Source organism: Rhinolophus ferrumequinum, chromosome 5, assembly GCF_004115265.2.
Source record: "Rhinolophus ferrumequinum isolate MPI-CBG mRhiFer1 chromosome 5, mRhiFer1_v1.p, whole genome shotgun sequence".
Classification (NCBI taxonomy): Eukaryota; Metazoa; Chordata; class Mammalia; order Chiroptera; family Rhinolophidae; genus Rhinolophus; species Rhinolophus ferrumequinum.
This window is the reverse complement of record NC_046288.1, coordinates 7650798-7656797: the sequence shown is the minus strand read 5'-3', so window position 1 is coordinate 7656797 and position 6000 is coordinate 7650798. Positions and strand designations below refer to the sequence as shown.

Genomic DNA, 6000 nt, shown 5'->3' with positions numbered 1-6000 from the left:
TGGCCCATGCGGGGATCGAACCTGCAACCTTGGTGTTATTAGTAGCACCATGCTGTAACCGACTGAGCTAACCGGCCACCCCATCAGTCTTTATTTGAGGAAGGTAAGTGGGATAGAGTGGAAATTGGGAGATGGAAATGGGGGAAGTGGCTATGACAGTAAACTGATAAACAAATTAGGAAATGCTGTTATGCAGAGCCGATGTGGTTGAATATGAAACTGAGCAAGGGCTGTGGGAATGGCGACTGAGGGGGATGAGGCTGGAAACAAGTTAGAGGACGAGTCGCCAGCACTCATGGGCCAGATAGAATCAAGGGGAGGGAAGCAGTGCAAGGTGGTGCTGGGGTGTGTGACTTTGGTGAAGGATGATGTCATTAGCTGAAATAGGGGATGTACGAACAGGAATGCAGTGGGTGGGCAGAAGGCACTATTCTGGATGTTATGAGAGGAGACATCCAAAGACAGATGTGTGATGGACAGCAGGAAATACGAGATGGGAGCAAAGGAGAGCAGCTGCAACATGGAAGTGTTGGACCGCGTCAATTTCTAAGTGGTGCCAGACGGATTAGAGGGCCAGGGCAAGTGTAGCATGGGAGAAGAGAAGGGAAGAAAACAGGAGAGGGCATCAGCAAACGAGGCCACGATAGGGCAGAGATGTAGAAGGAGACCAGAGGGAGGAAGGTTATATAAGCCGAGGGAAGAGGCTAGGAGAGGTGGAGCCGACTGGGTGATGGAGGTGATCTCACTGAGGTCAGCTTCCCAGGAGCAGATGGAGGAGAGTCCGTTCCAGGACAGGGGTGAGGGAATGACTAGGCAATGGGGAATGTGAGTACAGTCTATTCTTTCAGAGTTTCACAGCAAAGAAAGAAAGACTCTGGATAATGCCATGGAGACTCTGGGGAATGCTACGGACAGAGAAATCTTAGTGATATTCTGTGGGAAGTTTTAGAGTTGGCAGCTGCACTGGTCAGTCACGGCAGGAGAAAAGTGAGCGAAGTTGAGTTCTCGTTCTCTTTCTTCTACTCTCGGACAGTGCAGGTTTCTTAACTTGGAGGAAAGAACCTGACTTAGTGATAGCATCATTTTTTGTCATTGTTAAAGACTGGAACATTATGATATCACTGTTCTTAGGGTAAGTCCCACTGATTGTTTCGTAATGATGTTCTCTTCTGAAGGGATAAAAATAGGACTGGATTTGTAGCAAAAGGCAGTAGCAGGTGGTGAAGTGCCTCAATTCTTGAGCCAGGCTGCCTAGACTCAGAGCCCAGCTCTGTCACTTACTGTGTGACCTTAGTAAGTTATTTAACCTCTCTGTGGCTCAGTTTCCTCATCTGAAAACAGAAGTAATAATACCTAGTGCCACTTGATGAGATTGTTGTGAGCATTATTTGAGTTAATAAAACAACATAAAGAACTTGGAACAATGCCTGGCACAGAGCCAGCCCCAGCTATTATTGTTAGAGTTATACCAAGGATCTTGGGCATTAGTGTTCGAAAGGTCGCCGGGGTTTAACTGACATTGATCTTTCCACCTGCCACTGGCCCATGGTGCTGCTATAATTACTGTGGCTGTTCTTTATCAACATGAGATTCGTTTAGTTTTGCATGTAACAGATTCTGCAAATTGATATTTGCTTTTCAAGAATAGAAGAGGCTTATTTTAAGTGGAAAATCAATGGCCTCTCCTGCAGTGTAATAAGGAAGAAGATACATCTTAGGAGAAACTGGTTTTGGTGCAGTAAAACTCTGAAGCACGGTGCTCATAATGGTATAACCAAATAATTATAATAAGGGTGGGTGGATAGGGTCAACTTGCTATTAAATATATGAGATTGGACAATTAAGTTCGTGAACTCATCCTAGAAAAAGTGCTACATACCTCAGTGCTGAATATCACTATGGTCACCTTCAAAGTACTCCCCTTTGGAAGCTATGCACTGACGCCAGTGCCTAGTCCACCCTGCAAAGCAATTTTGGAATTCTTCTGGAATGGCCATCAGAGCTGTCATCATATTACCCTCGATGTCCTGAATGTCATCAAAATGTTTTCCTTTCAATATTTCCTTTATCTTCAGGTAAAGAAAGAAGTCATTGGGGGCCAGATCAGATGAGTAGGGAGGGTGTTCCAACACAGTTATTTGTTTACTGGCTAAAAACTCCCTCACAGACAGTGCCTTGTGAGCTGCTGCATTGTTGTGATGCAAGAGCCATGAATTGTTAGCGAAAAGTTCAGGTCGTCTAACTTTTCCAAGCAGCCTTTTCAGCACTTCCAACTAATAAACTTGGTTAACTGTCCATTTGGTACAAATTCCTAATGAATAATCCCTCTGATATCAAAAAAGGGTTAGCAACATAGTTGCAACAAGTTAGCGAACTTAATTGTCATACTTCCTAAGACTTTTTTAGTATATTTTAACTGGTTAGGAAAGCTATATTTATGCTTAAGATCTTTCTTAAAACATTCTTCCTCTAAAATACTCCAAAACACCAAAGTGAAACATCTGGTACCAGGCAGTATGTAAAAATAACCTTTTATCTGGCAGCTATTTTTGTTGGCAGTGAGGCTATTATTTGGAATTGCTCTACTTCACTGCCACCTGCTGGTCAAAGCCCAGTACCACTGTCCGGTGACCACCTGGTCAGCGTCTGCAAAAAGAAGCCCGGATTTCTTCCTGTTAAGAAACTACATAGCCATTTTAACTTATATCCAGGCCCAGGCTCTATCTAGTTTGTGGGACCTGTAGGATATTCAGTTAGGGGGCCCTCTTTAAGATGAAAGAATACAAAATTTCCAATACGAAAATCAGGTATGGAAGTCTTTTAAAACGAGGAAAGAAATGACAACAAACTATTTCAAAAAACTAACAACTACAGACATTGCACAATGCATATAAATAAAGTATGTTTTATTAATTAACTGTCTCACACACCTCTCTAACACACTTTCCCCCTACATTTAAAAAACTTTTTCTCTGCATAAAAAAAAATGATTTTGCAATATTTTCTGTGGTGAGAATAGAAAAACAATTCCGATTTTCCTTAATCATGTTTCATCAAAATTTGTTTGATGTTGATAATTGAGAAGAATTTTCCCTCAGCTTCACAATTCATTTGTAATGTTATATGTAAATACACTGAGGTTTATGTTCAAATTTGGGGGAAATCTCTATCACTCATGTACAAGCTGTAAGATTTCAGAATGTTTTCTAACTTTCTTGTACAGTATCTAATCTTGAATACTGCTTGAATTCACAGCACTTATTTACTAGTTTTTGTCTATATGACCCTGTGGGACTGGTATATCATAATTTCTGTTATCTCTTTAGATAGCGGTATTTCATGTCAAATTAGCAAGAAACTTAAATATTTTTTCCAGTTAAATACATTTTTGCTCCTCTTCATTAATGGGATTATCAAATAATCCCAAAACCTATTTATTTTATTGAAATTTATCTCTTCCCCTTGATGAATTCCTGCTTTGGGTATGATCTGAAATTTTGGGATCACAATTTGCTTTGTTTTCTGTCCAATTTCTATTGTGGACGGAAAAGTGGCCACCTGTTAAACCTGACGAGCTCAGGAGACTGAAAATAACCACATAGAATGGCGTGAACATAAAAGTTCCTAACTAAGGTGCGCCATGGCAGGAAGTCACATCCTTGGTCTGTAGCTTCCTGGACAAAGGTCAGTCTTTACCTTAAGTGAGCCTATCTGTTGTCTTTTTGCATCTAAGATAACATACCCTTGGAACGTCAGAGCAATCTCTTTTTCTGGACCCTCCAGAGGTCACAACCCACCACACCAGAGCAAGAAATTACAAAATCTCTCATTGTTATCTTGTCCCCAAATACCATCTCTATGTTCTGCAAAACTCTATTAACTATCCTATACCCACCAATGTAAAACAAGTGTGTGTCTCTCCATTTTGCTTTTTATTCAATCCCAGAGATTTCCCTGCTTTGCTTTCTCCTACGCCCTTAATCTACAACCAATGGATTTCATGTAACCCTCCTCCTTTGATTCTAATGCATAAAATAAGTTGCAAAATGGCCATTTTCCAGAGCATTTTCTCAGTCCTTTGAGACTTTGCTTCCTGACAATTGTCATCAGTTTGGCTCAAATAAACTCTTAGAAGTTTTCTCTTAGGTTGGATGTTTTTCAGTTTGGCTCAAATAAACTCTTATAAACTTTCTCTTAGGTTGGATGTTTTTTGTCGACAGCTACATGACAGTTCAGGGATCTGCATGGAGTTTTCCCTCTGGCAATACAATGGTGGAGTCAGCAATTTAGGAACAATGATGGGATTAGCCTGGAAAAAATGCTAGACCACAGAGATTGCAATCAATAAATATAAGGGTATTAATCATAAATTTCAGCGTAATTTTCTAAAACAGGAAACTGAGTGAGACAGGGTACATTCCGAGTTCCAGCCGCAAGAGGATGATCTATCCTTAGGCCAAGGAACGATGAGGTTGGGGACATTGCAAGTCCTCTATTATGGGGGTCCCAACCAGGCCCTGCTTCACTGGTGGCAATTTTATAATGTATAATGGTTTTCAAAAACAAGTTTATTGAAATATAATGCACATATGATAAAATTCAATTTTAAAATAATTAAATAATTTTAATTTAAATTGTATATTTAAACTACAGTAGTACCTCGGTTTTCGAACATCTCCATTGATGAACATTTCGGTTTACCAAAGCGTAAACCCGGAAGTAAATGCTTCGGTTTTTGAACACACTTCGAAGTCCAACATGTCACGCGGTTTCCACTGAGTGCAAGATCCTGAGGCCTAGCTGTCGGCTGTTGAGTCCTGAGCACCCGCGCAACACAGAGGTGATATTTGGGCTTATTTGGTGACTGTGTGCAATCAATCTGTGCTCATCTCATCTCAGGAGCTCTCTTGCAACCAATTTGTATTTGTGACTGTGTGGAACCCAGTGCATAAATCTGTGTTCATCTAATCTAAGTATCCCTCTTGCAACCAATTTGTTTTTGTGACTGTGTGCAATCAATCCGTGTTCATGTCATCTCAGGAGCCCTCTGCCAATCACCCCTTGCTGTGAGAAATGGATAAAAGCTGCAAAGCCAAGGGAATCATTAACAGAACAACAACAGAGGTGAAGAAGGAAATTATTTCCAACATGAAAGTGGTGTCCGTGTATGTGAGCTGGCAACGCAGTTTGGTATTGCCAAGCTACAATTTGTACCATCTTAAAAAAAAAAGAAGCCATTAAAGGAGCCAGTGTTGCAAGAGGTGTTAAAACACTTACAAGACAAAGAACACAATTGAAGAAGTGGAAAAATTGCTTTTCATATGGATAAATGAAAAACAGTTGGCCGGTGACAGCATTTGTGAGAGCATAATTTGTGAAAAAGCTTTACATTTGCATGCTGACCTCATCAAAAACACCCCTAGAACAAATGCTGAGAGTGATATTTTCAAGGCAAGTACAGGATGGTTTGAAAAGTTTAAGATGAGAAGTGGCATACACAATGTGGTGAGAGGTGGTAAAGCTGCCAGTGCCAACAAAGAAGATGCCAACCAATTTGTTTTTGGAATTTAAAGATTTTGTAGAGGCAGAGGGTTTCCTTCCCCAACAAGTTTTCAACTGTGATGAAAACTTTCTTTTGGAAGAAAATGCCAAAGAGGACCTACATAACAAAGGAGGAGAAGTCATTGCCAGAACACAAGCCCATTCAAGACAGGCTAACCTTTTTATTTTGTGGGAATGCAAGTGGGGATTTTAAGTTGAAGCCTTTGCTAGTCTACCATTCTGACAAACCCAGAGTATTTAAGAAAACCAATGTCATAAAAAGCAAATTGCATGTGATGGTGGAGGGCAAACAGCAAAACTTGGGTAACCAGGCAATTTTTTACTGAGTGGGTTTATGAAGTGTTCGGGCCAAGTGTAAAAAAATGCTTCCAAGACAAAAATCTTCCAATGAAGTGCCTGCTTGTTATGGAGAATGCTCCAGCTCACCCCCCAGGCTTG

General features: G+C 40.6%; 1 non-coding gene across 1 annotated transcript; it reads right to left on the bottom strand.

Moving 5' to 3' along the window:
- TRNAS-ACU (transfer RNA serine (anticodon ACU)) lies at positions 1-77 on the bottom strand. The gene has a single exon. It is a non-coding gene; the product is annotated as a tRNA-Ser (tRNA).
- Positions 78-6000: the final 5923 nt, after the last annotated feature.